This window comes from Parasteatoda tepidariorum, chromosome 5, assembly GCF_043381705.1.
Source record: "Parasteatoda tepidariorum isolate YZ-2023 chromosome 5, CAS_Ptep_4.0, whole genome shotgun sequence".
Lineage (NCBI taxonomy): Eukaryota > Metazoa > Arthropoda > Arachnida > Araneae > Theridiidae > Parasteatoda > Parasteatoda tepidariorum.
The window spans coordinates 59,211,901-59,235,515 of record NC_092208.1 but is presented as its reverse complement, the minus strand read 5'-3'; the positions used below and the strand labels follow the sequence as shown (position 1 = coordinate 59,235,515).

The 23,615-nt window shown below is 28.7% G+C and overlaps 1 protein-coding gene across 1 annotated transcript in view; it reads left to right on the top strand.

The window, feature by feature from the left end:
- Positions 1-9,159: 9,159 nt before the first annotated feature.
- The window catches only part of LOC107448555 (uncharacterized), a 33,810-nt gene continuing 19,354 nt past the window's right edge, over positions 9,160-23,615 (top strand). The window contains exon 1 of the mRNA XM_016063801.3: positions 9,160-9,614. The gene's annotated coding sequence lies outside the window, so the exon portion shown is untranslated. The remainder of the gene's footprint in view (positions 9,615-23,615) is intronic.

Below are 23,615 nucleotides of genomic sequence, written 5' to 3'. Positions count from 1 at the left end.
TGTTTGACGACAATGTAAGTTCTAATCTTTACTAGATCACTAATATCAAACCTGACAAACAGAATTTTTCTTTATATAGTCACCGAAAACGATGTTTTATCAATCAATCAATTTTATTTTTGTTTCACATGACACAAAAATGTCGAGAGCATCATTTTTATTATAGACTTCGATCACCACCGAATATCCAACCCTCACGTCTTTCGAAAGTGGTGCACCCTTTGTTTTTTCTTTTAAGTGTGACTTAAGCAATAAGTCTCCTTTTATAATCCATGTGAAAAGCGTAGTTTTCAGAATAAAATTCTTTTCTTGCGCTTTGTTGATATTTCAAATATATTTTTAATGAACATAAATAGTAATAGTACCATATACTAGTAATGTCTTTCTTACAAAATAATAACAAAAATATCATTTAGTTACTTTAAAATTGGAAAAAATTTTCAAAATGTCTCGTCTCACATTTGTCTCAATATTTAGCCTTGTTTGTTCCGAATTATTGTATTTTTAGACTTCTTTTGTCGCAAAGGAATGTATTCCCATACGTCAAAAAATAAATTTATCTGTTACGCCAAAAAGTGAATAAGTTTTTCACAAGTAATTAATGTTATTGGAAGTTATTATACAAAAAGGAGAAAAATAAAAACAATTTAATAATAGAGGGAAATAATTAAATTATGTATCCAAAACGAAATGCCAAAATATATTAAAATCGCCAAACTAAGCGATGAAAAGGATGATGTAGTTTCACCCTCATACACTTTCTACAATGGATAGGTTAAGGTGGAGTCATTTCCTTCTTTTCGCAAAGTTTCCGGATGGATGATCAACACCGAAGATGTAACTTTGATCTAGGTCACAATCATAAAATTTCTAATGATTATCGTCCCAGAAGGTGGGAGAGGTGCTGAAATTGAGACTTCACTCGCGTGGGATCGACAAAAGAAGTCAATTGGAGGCACGCTGAATTGTTCAGAAAAACATTCGATTGCAAAGCCCCAGGCGTGTGCTTTCCAAGTAGAGCGGCTATTTCTCTAAAGCAATCGAAAAGAAAGAGAAATTGTCTGAAGACACGCAAAAAGTGAGATCGGAAAGTGATTGACAGACGCTCGTGACTTGAATCGAATAGCTGCAAGTTAATTGTTATTGGAGGTGACGCAAATTTATGTTAGCATAACATCAAAACTGAACGGCAACTCTAACATTTTAATGGTTTCTCTAAAAACGTATTGACTGAACGTTTGGGAGAAAACATTTAACAAAGAAGACTTGCTGGTTCTACATATTCAGAGAATAAACTTAGTGAGGCAGTGTACAAGGCTCAATTAAAACGTTTAAATATTTTTTAGATATTCGTTTCTCTCCAAAAGGAATTGAAATCAGAGAATAATCATACAACCAGGTCATACACCGGTGTCTTTTTTATATATTTTTTCTGACTCTCTAATTACAAGCAAAAATATATTTTGGTGCTTTTTAATTATGAAAAGTTTATTAGTTGCTAAAAAAATCTGTTAGATTATCGGAATTATAGATAGATTACAATAGTTAGATTACAATACAAAAATATATGAAATCTAAAAAAAGTAGCTTGAATTTTTTTATTATTCATATTCAAAAATTTATCAATAATTGGTTTTATAAATTAAGGAAATTGTTTCCTTGAGCACAAAAATAACTGCAAATAAGTGTAAATTTAAAAAGTTTTTATTTAGAACTGAGCCATGTTTGCAAGATTTAAAACAGAAAAAGCTGGAAAAAAAACAACTTTAATGCAAAATAAAAACACCGGTGTTTCTTGCTGTTTTTCATAACCGTAAATTATTAAAATACTAAAGATAATGTTTTTCATTTATATTGACCTAAGTTAATACAAAAAAATGAAAAATACGCAGCAAAACACGATGTGATGTGAAATAAAGCATTTGCCAACATCGCCGGCAGCATAGCTTTTTCTTTGTTTAGAGAGAAATTTAGATCGAAATTCTATTCTATTGATTCTGTATTCTATTCGATAAAAATTACTTTAGTAAAAAAAATGAATAGACGTAAAAATGTTTTAAACTAAATAATAATCATGAAAGTAGGTTATAATTATTTATGCAAAGATTAAGTTTTATACTGCCTTCTTTGCGACCGTAAAAAAAATGTGAAATGAAATTATTCACCTTTTCAGGTATGAAAGAAATCAACGATCTCATAAAAATCGTATAGTGTGTGAATAAAATTCAGATTAGTGTTTTTGAAAAGGTATAAGCAAATCAAAAACTGCTTCAATCCGCATTTTCCGATGTTTTCAAAAGTAACTTTCTGAGATCAATAAATAAGAAAGTTACTATTTCCTCAATCTAAAGTCAAACTTTATGATTTCCTGTTTTGAATCATTAAGACTTTTAATCTATTAAAACATCTATGAATTATTTTTTCGAAAGGTAAAACAAGCAAACTCAATTTTATTGTATTTAAAATTACATTTTATTATTCATAAACTGTTAGGTAAACTTCTTTTGAAGTGAGAATATAGTGATATCGATTGATATTTTATCGTATTTGAAATTTCCGCTTTTTTTTATTTATTAAATGTTTAAATGCCTTTTAGAAGGTGCAGAGGGGATAAATATAGAGATTATTAAGCCTGTAATACAAGGTTCATCTGTAAGAATACTAAGTTTTGTTTTTAATTACTTAAAATATGACAAATGTGTGCAGTGAAAAAAATGCGCAATTTTCTATTACTTTGATATAATTAAATAACGTATTGTGTCTATATCCTATTAATATCATTATTGAAATTTTCGTGTTGTTAAAACCGTCTACACCAACATTTTTTAAAAGAAGACTAAGACATACTTATTTGAAAACCTTGTAGTTCTTTATACATATTTTATTTCATAGCCGTCTTTGAGCAACTGATCTAATTTTGGGCTTACATAATCGATGTTCAACTACGTAGCCATGAGATTTTTAAACATATCCAAGAGGTAAGGGAACTTTTGGATCAAGCATAGGGACAAACTAGCCTTCGTGGAAACACTTTTTGATGTAACTAACCTTCATCTGCGTTACATGGAGAGGAAAACTTCGAACGACTTCTTTTAGCCCGACAGCAAGGGGATTCTAAGCCATAATCCTTCTACCACTCAGGATAATTTACGTCAGCACTGTGGTCGGTACGAGCATTGTATTCGTATCAGTCAGCCACTGCTGGAATTTGAACCTAGGTCATCTCATTGGAAAGTGAACGCACTGTCACCTATCTTTTTACACATATTATAATTTTAATAAGTATGAGCAAACCGAACTGAAGAAAAGTGGAGACAAAATAAATGAATGACTAAAAATGTATACTTTTAAATAGGCACTTCTAAGAGTAATCAAATGTGGTGAAATTTTGCCTATCAGATGAAAAGAGAAAAACAAATTAAAAACTTGGTTCCAAGATTATAGAATTAATGTATGATGTTTAAATATTTTTTCATTGTTTTCTCTTTGAATAAATATTTAAAAACCTGGTGAGCCAAATTACCCAGACAGCCAGAGTAACTTTGCTCAATGCTTGTTTTCTATTAAAAACTGCCTCCAAAGTATTTTACTTGTAAATTTTAGACCTAGGGAGATAAAATGAGCAGAAATGGGCTTGAATAAACTATTTACGGTAATCATAAATTCTATCTGTACTAGGCACTCACTAACCCTTTGGCGCAGAATTTTTATTAAACATGTTTTTCATACTTTTTTATTATTTTGTATTAATTTAGATCAAAATAAGTGAAAAGTATTATTTATGTTCATCATTTTAATTATTTATATTTATGAAATACAACATGACACACAGATGTCTTTTTTTGTATTAAAGATAAAATCTTCCAAAGACGGCTCACTTCCAAGCAATTTTTCGAATTTACACTTACTTAGATCTAAGAGAAACAGTTATTCATCATTAAAATTTCCTCAACTTACAAAATCAATTATTGATACATTTTTGAATATGAATGGAGAGAGAAATTTTCCAAAGAACTTTTTTTAGGATTTTATATTTTAGTACAAATATAATTCCGATAATTTAACAGATTTTTTACTTACAATTAGGTGACTTTTTATAATTAAAAAATACCAAAATATATTTTTGCTTGTAAATTGGAGAGTCAGAAAAAAATACATTAAAGGGACAGCCGTGCTCCATCTGCGTCAAAGAGTTAAATTGTTAGATTCTCGTTATCTATTAAAATTTAGCAGATAACTATTAACAGAAATAATAAATAAGGTGATATAATATGTTGGTACACATAGTAACTCACAATGTTTAAAAAAAATGCTGAAAATCTTTATAGGAAAATAAAAATTAACCTTATTGTTTCTCTAGATGGAGTTTTTAAGAAAAAAAAGAAAGTTGATTAGAGAAATGCTGAATTCATCCATTTTTCTCATGACAATTCAGTGGTCGGAAGTAGCTATTGTATTCGCTATTATATTTTGTTGTTACTCGATTAAACTTGTTTCTGAGAACAAGTTAAAAAGGCCAAAAGCATTAGTTTAATTCTAAGAATCTGAACCTATTTTTAACTATTACTTGTAAACTTTGGTTTCGTAATTATTGATATAGAAAGCACCTTGTGACAGATTTACTGAAATTAATGAAATATTTAACAAAAAACGGTTGAGTTCCCTTTTTTCTTTTTTTTAGTTGATTTTTTTAACAGTTGCTAACACATTTTTAGAAGGAATAAAAAATCAAATAAACATAGTACTACATCCTATTAGGGTCGGGATAGCCAGGTTGGTAGGGCGCTGGGTTCGAGAGTTCGTGGGTTCGAACCCAGCCGGCCGAAGACTCCCCGTGTAGTAAAGTGACTGCTGCATGTTAAATCTGTCGAGTCGCAAAAGTCCTCCATGTTCCCATAACCCTCCATGTTCCCATAACAAGTCAATACCTCTGGGGGTACTGGATTGGAGATCGATCGCTCTCTGATTCAGGTCAAAATTACGATCTGTGGATGGGATGGATGTATGAATGGGTCCGCCCTATAAACGGGTGTGACGCATGGTGTGGTGGAAGTAGAATTCTTGACCATAGATGGGGCCACTGGAAAACAAGAACAATCGCACCCTCTCTGCTTAAACAAGCATACGTCATAAACAACAACTACATCCTATTGAAGAAACTTTTAATAAAAAAAGTGTGTACCATGAGTCACGTGCGCATAAAAACAACGCTTTATTCCAATTAGTTTGTTTCATCTTAATTTTTATTTTTCTCTCATGGCTCTGCGTTTAAAAAAAATCTCATTTTAACCAGCAACCTTCCCTCCATAGCACTCCATATAAGTTGCTAGTGTTTTACTTTTTTATAAGGAAGCAATGCAACAGGGGAGCGAAAGTTCGCTGAAATTTGAGTTATGACGATGTCTTAATGCGTTCTTAACACTTCTCCGTAAAAATGAACTAGATAAGACATTGCTTTTCCAAAACGCCTTTATAAGGGATGTGGTTAGCATTGATAAAAGGTTCACTGAAAAAAATTCTCAGAAAAACTAATAGAAAAATCTCCGCCGGAAAGTCTGGAGGAAAATTTAATCTCATTTCATTTTCTTTATTAAAAGTTCCACATGTTATTATTATGCGGAACAGAACATTTAGTTTCGAGATTAAAAAATGCCTGCAATAGAATTTGATAAAAAAAAAAAATAATAATCTGCTACGCCCACCATCGGGTTACTGAAGTTTAAATTGCAGTAATCTGTGCTTCGCCGTTCGTAAATAACACAGAAGCCATGCATATAAAAATTTATTCCAGAGCACAACTTTTCAGTTTTAAACGTTTAGTTTTTCAGTTTTTTTCTTCTTTTTTTTCCTAAATTTTCAGTGCATTGCTACATTTTTTAAATTTTTTGCCTTAAAAGAGAAAGACAGAGAGAATAATTTTTTTCGCGTCTGGGGAATTCAAGGAAATTAAGTGGCTATATTGTAACCGAAAGAATAAAAGAATAGATTTTCAATTATTTTATGGTAATTAACAAGTATTGCCTATGTATTTATCTTTGTTGAACCGTGAAGTTTTCGTTTTTCTATTCTCTTTATTGTCTTTTCATCGTTCATGACCCAGGATTTAATTGTATTTTTTGTATTTTCTCTATTTTTTCGTTCTTTTTCTTCCGCAGATTTGGTTTTTTTCCATTTACTTTTACGTAACTTACAGCTTATACTTGTTTTGAAAACTGATTTTATTATTTTCCTATGAAAAACTAATGAATAAAAATTATTCTTGCTAATATTTTTCTGAAGGGAATTCGTGGTACTTTCATTGCCTAAAATATTTATATTATGCACTTTAAAAATACTTTATTTCCAAGAATGATAACTCAAAATCAATTTTAAATATTTCGGATACAGATTGATACCTCATATATTGATTAGATAAATATGCTTATTTTAGCGAAGATGTATAATAATACTTTAAATACCCACCAAGAACCATGTTTGTATTCCCCTCTGACAAAGGAACGTTCTACGTTGTTTAACCCTTTATAAGGCACTTTTCATCAACTATGTTTGTTTTTAAATGTCGAGGGCAATTCTCCCACCTATGACTAGAACAGCCATTTGCTGATTGCTTCAGAAAATATAAAAAATGCCAATAAAGGGCTTTGTTTACATAAATATGCGTAACAGTAAAAGTTCGCATGGAGTCAAATAGAGAGACCAAAACTGAGAAGCTACTCTAGTGCTTTGTTTGTTAGCTCTTTTGATCATTTCTCATCGATTTTATTTGTAGTTATAATCACAAAATTTATAAACTTAATTATAAGCACAAAAGTTTTAGGTCAATTCTTACAACAGGTTGAATTTTGAAAGTGCCATCCACCAAATAAATCGTGTTAAATATCAAATTAATTTTGGGTAATGGGATGAAGGATTTTTTTTATTTATAAATCTCAATCCAAAATTATTTTAACGTATATTACTGGAAAAGTAAAGACAATATAATGGTTTAAGGCAAGCTCTCTTCTGGGAAAGTGAATTGTTTAACAACCATTGGGCAAAATATTAAAAGCAGTTATTTCTGTTTCTTTGCCCGAAAAATTTGATAAAAAAAAGGAAAGAAAATAAGTTACCCACAGTGGATTCTTTAATGCATTTTTCCTTTAACAAAGGAGAGCGTTATATCGTAAGTGATAAACATATACATTTTAATTTATTAAAGTTTTTTTTTCTTTTTAAATTTCAAACAGTCAATCCAAAACTGTTGAGAAGACATGAATGTGAAAGTGAAGTTACACAGTCATTTGTGAACTTTAAAGTTTTAATATGCGATGTTTTACCTTCCCTTAAACTTACAATTAAATGCGTCAATAAACAGGCCAAAAAGTTTCTTTAAGTCAATAATTTCATTTGGATAATGCTATGAATTATTTTTTTACTTTATTAACTGGTAAATTTTTTATATAGATTAAAATATAGGCAGATTTTTCAAAAAAAAAATAATAATAATTTAATAGCAGAGTTAACCGGGACAAAATATTCCACGCGTTGAACTACAGTAGATGAAAAATATTTGTTACTACGTTTTTGTTTCAAAAATGTGGTATAATTGTTGGTTACTTTGTTTTAATTTACTCGCTTTCGTGACTTTAAAGTTGGAATCTTGCGATCAGAATTCAGCTACCTTCCGACAAAATAAAATCTCATATCTTTACTGAATCTTCGTGCTTGATGGCCAAGCAAATTTAAATTTCAATGCCAATTTTCTGACGACAGCAGACAGAATTTATAGTTTTATCGTCAGGTAGAATTTATAGACAATTAAATTTTTTTTATCATTCTTTTGCTAACTAGAATGTTCAAATCTAATCGGGAACTCCATTTCTGATGAAAAACAAGTTACAATTTCCCAGACCACTCAAACAGAATTTATCATCAATCGAAATTTCGATTTCCTTCCGACTAATTCATTTTAATTCTATCAGAGTGATCAAATTGAATTAGAGCTCTTACTTGGTGAATAATTTTCCCGACCACTTAAGCAGTATTTATCGTCAATCGAAATTTCGACTTCTTTCTGACTAGTTAGAGTGATCAAAATTGAACTAGAGCTCTCGCTGGGTAATAATATTCATCACAGATGTTTAAATCATTCATTGGCTTCTTGAATATTTACAAGCGGCAGTTATTGCTAATCGAAATCGCAAAAAAAGTTTTTGCAATATAACACACAAATAAGTTATTATATTTATTTATAAACTACCCTTTTTAAGTAGTGTAAATAAATGGATATTGCGTTTTTGTCACAAAAAAGAGAGACAAAAAAAAAAGAAAACGTATGGCACTATATTATTTCTAGTTTGTCCAATATCAACATCTTTTTTTTTTTTAATCACCGCTGAAAATTTCCTGCTCTGTTTTTGAAAGTGATACCTTGCGTTTTTCGTTTTATATCTGAGAAAAACATTGTTATTTTCGCTCTTCTTTTCCATTTGAGAAACGCAATTTTTTTTCTTCATTTTATTACAAATCTATCGTTAGTTCATATGCTCTAAATCCGAAAAATGCTATGATATTTTTTTTAAATAATTTTTATTTATTTTTATTTTACTTTCTAATATATATTTTCTATAAATTTCCTTTTTACCTAGAGCGAAAAAATAGCTCATTTCTAACTTTTCCTTAAAATATACATTTTATTTTGTTTTATTACTGTCTATGGTATAGCTTGTTCTCGAAGCAATAAACGTTCTCCTTATTTTTCTAACTTCCGAGCAAACTCAGAAAACAAAGGAACTCTTGAGTCCAGTACCATCGGGTCAAACTATCTTTTATTGCAGACTAAATTAATCTCACATTTTGTAAGAGCAAAATCTTTCCATGATTAGCCCCACAGAAACGAGACTCTAATAAAAGAATATTCTTTTGTGTGTTCAGGGAAATATTTGCTATAAGTTATGATTCAAAAGCCAAGAAAAATATGCAAAATACATTGTACTAAGCCTTAAAAAAAGCACCACAGAAACGAGACTCTAATAAAAGAATATTTTTTTGTGCGTTCAAGGAAATATTTGCTACGAGCTATGATTCTAAAGGCAAGAAAAATATGCAAAATACATTGTTCTAAGCCTTAAAAAAAATTCTAACCAAGATTTTCCAATTCAAATCAAACTCTCGGTTTACACCTGACAATAATCCCCTCAAAAACGCTTCCTTTCTTAATTCCAATAATATACAGCTGTTCGAAGATTAGACAAAGAGGATCACGGGCGAATGCCCTTGGCATCATTTAGGATTACTTGGCGAAACTAAGGATGTAAACACTCCAACCCTGTGAGAGCGAACACACGAATCTTTGAAATCATGTTTTAGAACCAAAACGCAACGGATACGGTGCATGATGCTGCGGCCTCAAAGTTGCCTTTTTAGAAAAATTATTTTATTTCTTGTAGATGATAGTTGTGGGTAGACATGTGTTTTTAGAATGATGCTTAGCATATGTGACTCGGATCTTTGGTTGTGGAAAGTTGGAATTTCTTTTTTTATATAAATTTTAAAGTGACTTGTAGCGTCTCAACAGTAAAGTTTTAAGAGAATCTTATTGGAATGATTTAGACAACTTGAAAAGAATAATTCATGTAAGTATTTGATTAATATCTTTTGAGCATGGTATAATAGTAGTTTATTAAAAAGAAATTTACGTTACTTTGAATTATTTCAAAGCATTCAGTTACAAACTGGAATTTTGAGTAAAAACAAATGTGGTTATTTCATGTAAGATATTATTTAATTCTTAAGATTAATTTAAAGAATTGTAAGATTAATTTAATTCTGAATGAATTGTAAAAAATTGTTCTAATTTAATAAGTGCAAGGTTGTTGAAAATAAGAAAAAAGCATTATTTTCAGTTTTTTTTAACAATGATAGAGCTGTTTAATAACTTAAAAAAAGGATCTCAAAATTTATTAACTCAGTTTCTGATTAAATTATTCTTGTTTCAATTTTATAAAGTCATATAGTTGCATCTATATTAACTCAAAAAGGAATTTAGAAAGCAATATAAAAATAAATCACATTTTTAAATGGTTTTGAAGAGCGTTTTTGGAGAGAAACACCAATATTTCCATTTTTCTATTATGCATTAAGGGGAAATTCTGGAAACTTGCATCTATCAGAAAACAATACTAAGAAACAATTAGATGTAAAAGAAAAATCTCCTAGGAAACAAAGTGTGGCTTATTTTCATATTTTCTTAAGCTCTTCCTGTAGTAAAACTCTAGTAGTTCGGTGTTAAAAAACTACCTAGATGAAGCGAAGTTTTTTAAAAAAAAGTTAGGCGTATGCTTTTCCAATTCTTGAAAAAAAGGAAAAGAAATATGCTGTAATTTTTTTTTTAATATTCCAGTGTATAAATTATCAATTCTCATGTATCTACTCTTAATCCTTTTACTCAACCATAAGATTTCAGATAAACAAGAGTTTTGTATTCACATCTGACCAAGTTTCTAACAGCTCTTGATTTATTTACCTTGAATCTGTATTAGTTTTGGAGTATTAAAAAAGATTTCTTTGAAATTTGCATTCTATTTAATCATAGAAAAATATTTTCGTATCAAACTCTTGAAAGCCGTTTATAAATACTAACCTTTCGAATTGTTGTAAACTTTTAGTATTTTCAACAAAATGTAATTTTTCTTACCATCTTATTTTATATGCTTACTGTCATTATGGTTCACAATGGTTTACTATTTTTGTTCTGTGTTCGGGCATGGAAAAATATTTAAATAAGTGTAAATGTTTTAAAACCTAAAAATGTATTCACAGTTCTAATAACTAAATCAAAAATTGTTATGCCTGTAAGATTTATTTAATTGGTGCTTTTACATCAGAACATTTTTAATCGTTTTGAAATATTCAAAATAGATTAATGACATTTTAATTGTTTGCTTTTTTTCAAAAAAAAAATAGACTTGGAAATGAAATCGTTTGCATGTTGCAAAATTAAAGATATTGTTGCTTCATTTTTTAAATGCAATACCGAATTAACATTAAATCAGTTGAATAAATTGTGCACTTTTAATTTTTATTACGAAATTGTTCAAATTAATTTCCTACCTTATGTAACAGAAGTTTATTAGAACGTAAAGCAAGCCAAGCAATGAATTCTATTATTAAGTAATATAGTTAGAGTAACCGGTTGAGATTAAACTTGACCTTGATGAAACTTTCAAATGATTTCAAAGTATTTCTTTTAAACTACGTGAAATTAAATCATTGTATTGGAGAACCATTTCATATTAAGAGGTAGGGATTCACGCGTAAATCTTTAGAAATATATAAATATACCATATAATATACAATATGTTTTCAATAAATTTTAAGTTTCATTTTAGAAAGAAAATTGTAACTGATTGACGCAGAATTTTTACTAAGCATGTTCTTAATACTTTTTTTTTTCATTATTCTGGCGTTAATTTAGATCAAAATAAGTGAAAAATATGATATTTAGCTTTGTAATAATTTATGATAGTCTTTTTCTGCGTTATAGGCTAAAATTTTCCAAACACTACTCAGTTTTATTCACTCACACTCTACTCAGTTTACAATATTTTTCAAATTTGCGCTTATTTAGATCTAAGAAAAACAGTTATTCATCATATTGAAATTTCTTTTATTTACAAAATCAATTATTAATAAATATTTGAATATGAATAAAAAATTTCAAGCAAATTTTTTTAAAATTTTGTATTTTAGTACAAATATTATTCCGATAATCCAACTGATTTTTTTAGTTACTGTTTCTTATAACTAAACAAATAACAAAATATATTTTATTTGTAATTAGAGAGTCAGGAAAAAGTATATAAATTTGACACCGGTGTCCCATCTGCGTCAAAGGGTTTAAAAAAAGCAAAATCTTCGATTTCATAAATTTTTAGCAAATATTTTTACGATAAAATTTTTTTTTAGTAAATTCAATGCTTAACTGTTATTAAGCGATACAGTATAATACTTGGCAATTACGTGCAATTTCGACATAAAATAAATTTGATCTTTTAAGCTCTATTTTGAAAAAATGCTCTTTCGGTCGAAACAAAGTATGACCAATAGTGAGATAAGTAATGTAATTAATAGATTGATAGTAATGAGATCTTTTTTTCTTTTTTTTACAGAAGAATCCCTAAATTTCAAATTTTAACTGAATTATTCTCAATGTTACTAAGGCCCAATTTTTCACACATTTTCTTTTCCATTTTTTTTAATGTTATCAATGGCTAACTATATTGAAAATATATGTTGATTTTTAATCATGTTATGAACAAAACATTATAGCTTCGCTAATCCTTCACAAGAAAGTCTTCTAACTGCCCCCCCCCCAAAAAAAAAAGTAGAACAAATTCCCAAATGCTTATATAAGCATGGATTTATGAAAATATAGTAAATTATTTTTGTTGGAAAATGCCTATTTATTAGTTTTATTTATTGATAGAGAGATTTTTTTTTAGTTTTAAATAAGGAACAGAAATTTGAAAAGGAAAAAGCAAGTATTTAAAAATTCAGATTGTTTTTTTTTTATCATAAAATTGCATACATTCAGAGTTTATATTTAAAAGGAATAAAAAGAATCATACTTTTAAATCACTTGATTCAATGTTTAAAATTTAAGCCAACTTTTTAATGCCTATTCTTTTTAGTTTCTTTTACTCTTTAGGTTGAAAAAGATTTTAAAAAGTAAATATTTACCCTATTTAATAAGCTTTATTGAAATTTTAAAGTCACTAGTCTGTAAAATAATTATTTTATGATTGCAGTTCCTTTTAGTTATCTAAATAAGAAACTTTATCAATTTTATCAAAACTAAATCTAATTTTAATTAAAGAAAATCAATTGGAATTAATTCTAAAAATCTGTTGAAATTCTATAGATTAAAAAAGCTTTATTATAAAAAAAAACTTGTAGTAATTATATCTATAGAAAAAAATTTGTTAATAACCTTTGCTTTTTGAGAATTAATCTTTTCAAAACGTTACACATAATAGTTTTGCAGATTATGCTACTGAATCTTGTAGGTTACGTGCTATTTGGTTAAAAAAAAAAGTAGCTTTGGTTAATGAATGTGACTTGATTGTATTCATTAAAATTTACAGAAAAAGTAGTTTTATTATCAGTAGATGGGCAATATGCCTTGGCCGGAATACTAGTATAATTTAACATACATTGATGGAAATTTCAACAATGCATATCCTTTCTTTTCATGAAATAACTCTGCATCCGACTTGCTGGCATTCGTCAACGCTTGTTCCAACAATGCATTGGCGGATATATATTTAATTTCAGGGTCTCTGCAAATATTTGTTTCTGTTAATGCATGCTGAAAATGATGCGCATTTGCGAGAATTTTTATGATTTCAAGTTTTATGACATATTCTTATCTTTTTAAAACCTTAAAATGAAAGTAGATAAATAGTATTGAGAATAGCTATCCTCTTTTTTCATACCAATCTTATCATTGACAACGGATGGAATTTTATGGGAAGGCTTAGCTGCAACTAAATCATAAAGCAATAGGTGATACTCAAAGAGTTATATTATTTCAAATTTTATCTTTTGAAGATAATGCCATTCCTGATTATGAAAGTATAGTCGTTCTTGAGATCGTGTAATTTTGTTTGGAAATGCAGTTAATGTACAGAAAATCGTTAATATTACTTTAATGGCTTTCGCAAAACACAACCTAATGACTAGTGCAGAATAAGGATAGAGAACAAGGTTGCACTTCAAAATAAGTTAGTCTACTCCAAGGTATACTGCAAAAAAATAGTGAATAATTGCGGTTATTTTTGGTGTATAGGTAAACTAAATGCATTTTTATGTACAGAACTTTAAATGTCGTTCAGAAAATTTAACAAAATAACTACTGCTTGAAAGAATTAGAGCGAATATAAAACAAAAATTTCACTTGTTATTTTTAAAGAAATGTTTTTGCAGTGAAATAATAAATTGATTTTAATGAGCATGAAAATATATGTTTTCAGAAAATAATCAAAAAATGAATAAATAAAACTATAACATTAAAAAAATTAATAAAAAAGGACTACATGCGAAAAGAAGTTCTAGTGTGACTCAACACCGAAAATGGTGGCAACTATGCAATAATTTTTTTACTGTGTAGGAATAAAAAACAAAACTTAAATAATCTTAAAAAAATATAGTACTTTAACTAGCTGTCAAAAGCTGTTCCTAGTCATAACCAGTAAAAGTGCACATTTTGACAATTATCGGTTAATATTTTGAGAGGGAGCTGTTGTTGCCAATTTTTAGTCGTAGCTTTCGTAAATAATAATTGTTAACCTAATTTTGTTGTCTGCATTTTACTAAAATAGATATTTATGTTATAAAAACATATCAAATAATTTCTCAAAATTATTTTCTTGCTTATGATTACGTAACTTTACGATTTTAAAGAAGGGCTACGGTTTTTTGTAACAGTAAGAGAGAAAATTCAGCATACGCTGCAGTCACGTTTCTAGCCTTGACATGAGCGAACCTTTGAACACCTTTGAACTTTAAAAAGATCATGAAGCGTGAGTCATATGTTCTTAATACATAAATATTTCTTATTAAATTACAGGCAATAAAATTATCTAAAGAATTATTTTTCATAATAAAAGCATGCAAATTCTATAAAAATTACACCAACAGCTGCGCATCGTCGATATATTTTATTTTAAAACCGTAGTTGAACAGCAGATCCAATTTTGGGTTTACGACTAATGTTCAACTCCGTAACATTGTAATTTTGAACCCAATCCAGAAGACAAGGAACTTTCTTGATCAACTAATGGGAGAAATTTGCCTTCGTGGTGGAATTTTTGCTGGAACTAGCCTGCATTTGCGTTACATTGAGAGGAAAACCTCCCACGGTTAGTCTGAGACGTCATGGGGACTCTGACCCGTAATCCGTCAACCACTGAGGACCACGTCAGCACAGTGGTTGATACAGGCCTAGTGCGGAATTAGTATCAACCAGCCATCACTGGGATTCGAACCCAGTTCACCTCATTGAGAGACGAACGTTCTATCCCCTGATCTACCACGGCTCCCGTCAACATATTAAACGTTATTTGGCAAATTTTGCACATAACTAGTACTAAATGTGACTTTTAGCTTCTATTAAAAATTGAATTGCGAAACTTTTTTCACAGTGTACCCCACCCTAGTATGTACACTCCAAAAATTAAAATGATGTAAATGATTTACCGAATCCAGTGATCAACTTGAAAGAAAATAAGAAAATAAAAAATATTCTTCGGGTCCTGGTGAAAATAGGATTAATTTAAGATTAATTTTTTATCATTGCCCTTCAATATTAAAAACTCACAATTTACATTCATATAATAAGCATAAAAACTCACAAATTTCAATATAGTTGTTTATGAATGATAGAGTAGACAAAAAAGTATGTTTTCAAGAAATTGGAAAATAAAACGAAACTCCAATTTTATTTAAAGTAATGATAAAATGACGATAGAGACAATTTCCTAATTGGCCATCTAATTGACCGTTGCACATAAGAATTTATTTATTGATAAAATGAAAGCATGTGGAAGAAACATAATTTGGATTCATAATTTGTTTAATAAAAGATGTAAATGCTATAAAAATTCCCGATTGAAGAGGAAATTGTATATTTCATAGAAATTTAATATTCTTTCTCTTTGCAAACAGCCAATATTCTTTTGCAAAGCGCATAACTAATTAGAAAAATCTCCAGTATTTTTTAATGAGCTTGACTGTAAAAATACAGGCAGGTTAGAAAATACAGATCCCTAATTTAATTAGCCTGATACTTAAAAAAAAATTCGAAGTTGAAAATATAGATGACTAATCTAATTAGCCTGAAACATTGCAAAATACCGGCGAGTTTTGCGAAGAGCCGGATTTTTAAATTAGCCCGTGACAAATACATGTTGGGATATGTTAAAATGAAATCGGAGGAAAATTGAAAGGAATCTAGTCTGAGAGTAGAGAAAATCAATATTTTAAGAAATCTCCATCAAAAATTAGCGAAAACTTATTTCTTCCATACGCGGGTCAATGCATAAAGTGCTGCATCATATTTATTAATTTTGCACCTGAATGCAAGATTTATATATAAGAGAATTATGCTTATTTTCTTGATTTCGCAGTTTTAATGTATCTCGAACGATCAAAACTATCTTCAAAAATGGGAAATTTAAAAATATTGTTAACAATTTTATGATTTAGCTTATCAGAATGATTAGTACTTTGCATACCCCTTTAATTTAATTAACATATGAAGAATCTCAAATCTAAACAATTTAATTTATTTTTGTGCCATCCGTTGAAAATAAGGTATTTCATTCTTTTAAAAAAAATTTTAATTTTAATTGTTAATCTGAATTTAATTCACACAAGATTCTTTGAGCTAGTGCTTCACAGTATGACAAACCCTTATGACAATAAAGCCGCTTAAATTCTCCTTTCGACTTTATATGTTTTCCTTTTATGTTTTGATGTCTTTTCCATTAGGATGAATATTTTAAGTTTTATTGCTATTTTTGCTTTTATTTTACTAGATAAAACTATCTAAATGTGTAAGCCCCCTAGATACTTAACTAATTTCTGTTATAAACTGGTCCCATGCCCCCCCCCCAGACACTCTAGGGATCTTTCCGTTTGTGTGCCATGCTTAGCTTTTCCCCCTTTGGGATTTTGTTATCTTATGTACGTAATGTCGTTTTTATTTGGCGTAGTATAGCCACCCCTGCCGTTTGTATCCTTAAACTTACCATTCAATTAATTTCCAAAAGAGTAAAAACTAAAATCGTTAGGCATAGAGGATAAAATATCAAAATTTTGCTTGGCCAATAATTTGCCAATAAATTCTCTTTTGACAGGAACTTAACTATGTTAAGCCAGGTCTAAGTAATGATTCTTTGACTTTACATCTTTTGCTGTATTGAAAACTACATTTTAACTGTATTACTGCCAAACCGTTATAGGTGTCTCCGTTATTCCGAGTATTTAAACGTCTCACGGCTTATTTACGACGTTGAAGTCACGTGATATTCAAATAAAAGCTTTATATTTGAGTTTGTTTGAAGTAGGAAGTGAAGTCTTAGTAAAATCGTTTGTTTACTCAACGCCTACCTGAACATACAATTGTTTTCTAATTTTTCCATTTATATAGCACGGCCCAGCGGAAAAGGCGTTTTTTTACTAACTTAGCTGCTCAAAAGCAAGCAGTCGTAAACAGCGACCGTGACACCGATATCTAAACATTTCTACATTTATCTAGGCTTTTTCAAAAGAAAATATTTAAAGCCTAATTTTCCAACAAATTGTTTACTTCCAAATTTAGAAATTGTTTGTTTTTTGGGTAGTTGAAAACTGTATGCATTAACCTCCCTTTGAATATGGCATGTATAGTAATGTCACTAGATAACATTAAAACATCTGTTTTGAAAAAATTAAATATTTCAATTATTTTACGAGTTGTATATTTCAAACACCCACAGCTAAGGGACACTTATTTGTAGAGTTTACTAATTATAGATTTTCCTAACCTAACCTAATAGCTTTCCCTCACCAAAATAACTTTATCACAAAATATATATTGCCAATGTAGTAAACTCCTGCAATCAACAGAATACTCAGTTATTGTAGAGAATGCCTGGCGTTTTTAGTCAAGCAATCTCTACAATGAATTAAATAATATACAACTTATTATAAGCTTTGCGTTGTAATTGGGTAGAATACTTGTAGCTTTTTTTCTCCTTTGGGCCGATGGGCGTCGCAAGGGTTCAATTTTTATGGGAGACGAAATTAAAATTCGCAATCAGAATAGTTCTTTAAATTTTGAACATAAGAAAATTTATTACGTCTGGAAAAATATTTTTATCTCTTGTTTTCAATTTTGATAAATTTAAATCTATAACTTCATTATTATTTTCTTTGTATAAAATATTGAGGGAGACTTTAAGATATTTATAATTATTGAGGGGGAGATGTACCCATCCTACTCGGCGGTGACGACGCCCGTGTGTCATTCTACGGAAGGCTTAGTTTCACATTGACGATAACACGTGCATAGCTCAACAAAAAAAAAATATATGAATTAAAAAATATTTAATTTTAGTACCCTACCCCTCATATATTCAATTAGATCATTTGAATCTATTAACTAGGTATTAAATCAAGAATTTTTAAAAAAAAATGAAATTCGAATTTTTAACGAAGTTATATGCAAAAACAAAAAAAAGTTTTTCGAACAATTTAATAAATAAGTTAAGCCTTGTTAAATTAGCTAAGCTTAAAGTAAGAAAATACTCTTCGATCAATATCTAGGCAATTATGATTTGCAAAAATCTGTAAGAATCTTAATGAGCCAGGTGAATTCGTTTTCTAGAAATCATATCAAAAAGAGAATTATATTTAAAAAAAACTTTTTTTCTTACTTTTTTTTCTCTATAATTATTAGTTGTTAAAAGTATGCGGAAATTAGAGTACTCTTTTGCAATATGATTATGAGTAAGAACCCAACGTTAAAATAACAAATAATTTATGCATTAAGAACCTGGACGCGTTTAGTTGCAACAAACTGTTCACCTTCATCAGCAGGGTAACATGACGAGACTTGCAAAAGCAGAGATTATTCAAAACGAACGATGTTTTGTAAAAGTGAAGTTAAGTATCAGCAGGTTGCGTCAGCCAATTTAATTAATGATTATTTAACTATTTATCAATGATTAAATTTTATAAATTATTTGTCATTTTTTATGTTATGACAAGCAATGATTACCTTGTTTCCACCCTGCTTAACACTTAATGATCATTATAACATTTTAATTTTATAACTGTCGTTAAACAGCCGATCAAATTATGAGTTAACTACTACCAATGCTCTGAAGCCTTTTTAATTTGAATCCAATCCACAAGATATCTTGGAAAGAGTATTGGGAAAAATTTTCCTTTACGAAGGACTTTTTATGGAACTAACACGCATTTGCGTTCTTTGTAGAGGAAAATCACATAAACCTCCCACGGTTAGCCTGACGCAGGGGGACTCTAACTCACGATTCGTCTTCCATTGAGGATACTTTGACGGCAGCACTGTTCTCTGTGCAAGCCGGGTGCGGAATTCATATCGATCAGCCATCGCTGGGAATCGAACCTGGATCATGTTCTTCAATCATTTCTGAGAATACATACGGGAAAACAAATATCACCTTGACCAATCAATTTCGATCAAATTTTGTATTTTATTTTGTCATTTTGCTTGGAAGTATTTTTGGACAAGCAACATTTTTAATTATGCGCAAAAGGCTTCAATTGACTTAAAAAGTTCCTGAGAGATGAAACAAGCTGAAGATGACTTTTAAGTTGAAACGTCTAAATGCTTTCTGCCTCACCCCAATATTTTGATTGTCAAATATCTAAAATAAAGGCACCTTATTTCCTGGAAGTACGCTTCTGAGTCTGATCTCGTAACTTAATTCGAAAGCTTAAATTTTCGATCACTCTTTTAACTCAACTATTATAACAATATTTTCAATATGGATGCTCACCATGTCTTAAAAGATTTTTTGACGCTCCAATTCTGTCGCAAAAATGTATATTTCTTGAGAAATACTTATTTGAAGTCAGCCCTCCAAACCTGTCAGATTGACAGTCATGCGTAAAAGTCATTCATGATAATTTTTTTTTTTTGCTCCTTGTACACAAGTATTAGCAAATTTAATTAGATTTAAAATACGCATTCATTACTGTCTAGTGTTTTAAACAATTTTGTTTGTTTTATTATATGAAGATAAATGTAATTAATAAAATAAATATTGAAAAAAAAAACTGAACTGTAAAATGAGACCATTGTCAGTTTTGTATTCGAGATCGGAATATGCGATTGCCAGATAAGAAAAACTTTTTTCTTTAAATAAAAGTAGGCCAACAAGTGGTACATATCTTTCTTCTGTTATTGAAGAGTTAGTTTGTCATTAAAAGAAAGAGAAACACGTGTATTTAAAGTAAACTTAATGAACTGAGCTTCCAGAAACCCCGTTTAAGCTATCCGTGGATGAGATTTAGAATAATGATAGCTGCTTTTCCGTTACATTTTTTTACGGAACCTTATTTAGAAATTTATTATAATTACATCCAGTATTTTGAAAAAAATAATCTTTAATAAGGTTTTTATTTAAATGTGTACCTATTTAAGTATAATTTTTAAAAAAAGTATAACGAAAATTGTTTGCTGATTTAAAAGATACACTCGTCATGAATAGAAATATGTTAAAAATAAATTTTTGTTAGTTTTTTTTTTCCGCTTGTTTTAGTTTGCGCATTATTTTATTAGAACTGGTCAATCCAACATTTCCTCCGGAACAATTAGTTCAACAATTCAATCGGAATAATTAGTTCAACATTCAACTCTTTCAACAAATGTTTTCAGGATTCGATATATTAGTCAATGAAAAAATTCGTATTTTATTCACAAGTCACTTTCAGACACTGAAAAATACTTAGGGCGTTAAAAAGAAGAAAAATCCTCTATATTTATCTTAACCAATGGTTCCCAAATGGTATTCTACGGAACCTTAAGATTCCGCGGAAAAGTTAAAAGGCGTTCCTGAATACTTTAAATATTCTTTTTTTTTATAACCTTTTTAAAATTCAATTATATTTTGATCCAACCAATAATCAATTATTTATTTCGATCACCTTTACAAAATGATTGAAAATAAAATGCCAATAAGAGAGAAATAGCTATTTTTTAAAGTATATATATGTATATACATTTATGAAAAGGTTATGCATTTGTAATAGAATACAATAGTATTTTCTATTGCCCTTTTCAAGTCAAAATAAAATTACTAAATTCATTAATAAAGAAGTATGCTTCCCTTATAACCATTTTCAACCTTTAAAGCAGTTTATTTTTCATTTTATAATAATACAAAAACAAATTTTTAGTTAAATTTAATTCGACTGCAAATTCAAATGTCGAACATAAAGCGAATTTAAAATTTTTAATAATAAAATGAAAAAAAAATTTCATTCCTCTTTATTTAAAATATAAAAATATAAATATATTAATATATGTTTTAAATATAAAAAGTTATTGTGCATCAAAAGTACAATTTTGTACTTATACCTATTTACATGTCTGATATTGCTATTTAGACAAATGAGGCGTTGCTTCTTACAAATTTTTTATTATAACTTTAAATAAAAATTAAAATAAGATGTAATTGTTTCGGAGATAAATAAGTTATATTCATAAACGGATATAAATCTATTATGTTTAAAACCCTGATTCCTTCTAAACAATTTGCTTTATAGACTTCATTTTTAAAAAAAATGGGGTTAGCAGAAAAAAGTAAGAAATAATGCCTCATTTGTCTAGGTGACAGTATGAGGCGCGTAAATGAGTAAAAGTAAAAATGCATACAAAACTATTAGTCCTATTGACTTGGGAATGATTTATTCAATTTAAGTGTAATAAAATTCATTACAAGCAATACACAATTTTTTCGATAGGAATGTTTAAGTTTCTCCTCTCTAATACGAGCCGTTTAAAACTAATATTTATCAACAAAAAAGTTTTTTTAAATAAAAATTTATGCATTTACGAGTTAATAGATTACAATACAATGGATTAGTGGTGGTGGAAATCGATATCAATATATGATACTATTTTTATTAAAATCATATACTATATTTACTGAAATCAACATCCAAAAATCGATCAGAATCGGCAATTTGTTTCTTAACACTTTTTTGGTAGCAAGTTTGTATAATCTAAAAGTATGACATTTTCTGAAAGAAATCCTACAAAATGTATGCCTTTGAATCAGTGAGGCACTTTCTTGTATTCTTATCTTGTATGCACTTTCTTGTATGCAATAGAACTCAGTTGAACTTTAAACGCGAATGTCTCGAAACCAATTCTTTTATATGACTTATAAAATATATAACAAGTCGATGGACTGATTTGAGTTGAATTTCGTTAAGGCGACTGCCTGGGTACGATGAAAATTTTTTTAAAAATTAAATTTTTTTTTAAAACATGTGTGTTATTGGTTCAAGTGTGTCATAAAATGATGTAAACAAGAAGAAATATTTTTGAATATCGCATAGTTTTTAAAATATTTGAAAAATTAAGCCTAAAATGAGTGAAATTTAGAGCTTACGCCAGACACCATACACTTAATTTAAATGAATAAAATACAATTTCTTTTTCTGTAAAGATTATTTTGACCCTTATCTGTGTTCTGAACTAAAGGTTTATGAAAATTTTAAAAATTACTCAAGTTAAGTGCTAAAATCTAGAAAAATAGCAATTTTTTCATTTTTTTAAATAGTTTTTTATGTTTATATACCTGTAACATGACCAAATATTTAAATTGAAACTTAGTTTTAGTTCAAAACACAGTATATATAGTTTATAACATTGTTGCCAAATTTCATAAGAAAACTCCCTTTAGTTTTAGAGTATGAGTGTCTGGCGTGAATCAAAATATTGAAAAATACAGTTTTTCAGAAAACGCTTTTAAAGATTTACTTAAACAAAGATAGTTACATAGACTTATTCAACAAGCTTTAATTCAATAATATTTGTAGTTCAGCCCTTTATGTAGCTCTTGCTTTTTACAGTTTGCATTTTAATTCATTATCTTTTTTTTATGACCAATTTTTCTATTGAGCGACAAACAGCATCTCGAGTTCGCGATTTTCTTTTTTTCAAAATGTTAGTTATGTATGCAATAATTCACAGCAAATTACCACTACACCCTTTTAAAACAGTTTTAGGTTGTTAGAATCAATTGGCAAACAATTCCTAAGTCATTTTAGAATATAGTATAGTTAAATATTTATATTTTTTCATAAAACAGGCAAAAATGACGCGTTAATTTTCGCTGTATTTTGTATACACAACTACATAATTAAAAATATTAACTTCATACTACACACTATTATTATTTTTAACTTCATTTCAAACAAAAACTGTAATATTTTAAAATAAACATTATAAGATATGCCTTTCTTATGAAAACACAAAATTTTACAGTACATAATTTTGTAAAAAGATTTACTATGTTAGCATATTTGTTTACTATAACTAAACAATGAAATAAAATTACTAAAATAACAATAAAAAGTACTTAAATAACAACTAAAACTATCATCAATTTACTATTAAAGACGCTGAATAAAGCATAGCAAACAGAAAATATAAATATCAAAATTAATGCCATTCAATTTCACTTCCTTTAAAAAGTTTATACATAATGTGTTGCCAGATGCGTTTAATTAATATTATATAAAAAATTAACAAATATTAATATTTTTAATAGCGTTACAAGCAAAAAAAAATTCTTATTAGCTCAAAACTACATTGTTTACATTTAGTTTTGAAGTTTTCAGTGCACTACCGGTGTTTCGGAATCTCACTTCCGGTTTCAAAATCAGCTATAACTTTGCTTCTAATTATCGAAATTTTAAAAACAAAACATTTTTAGAATCCTAAGAGTTCATTCTTTTCAAAAATGCAAAAAACAGAAATTCGAATTATTTGATGAAATCGGTCATTTTAAGGCAGGCAGATACCTTAAATA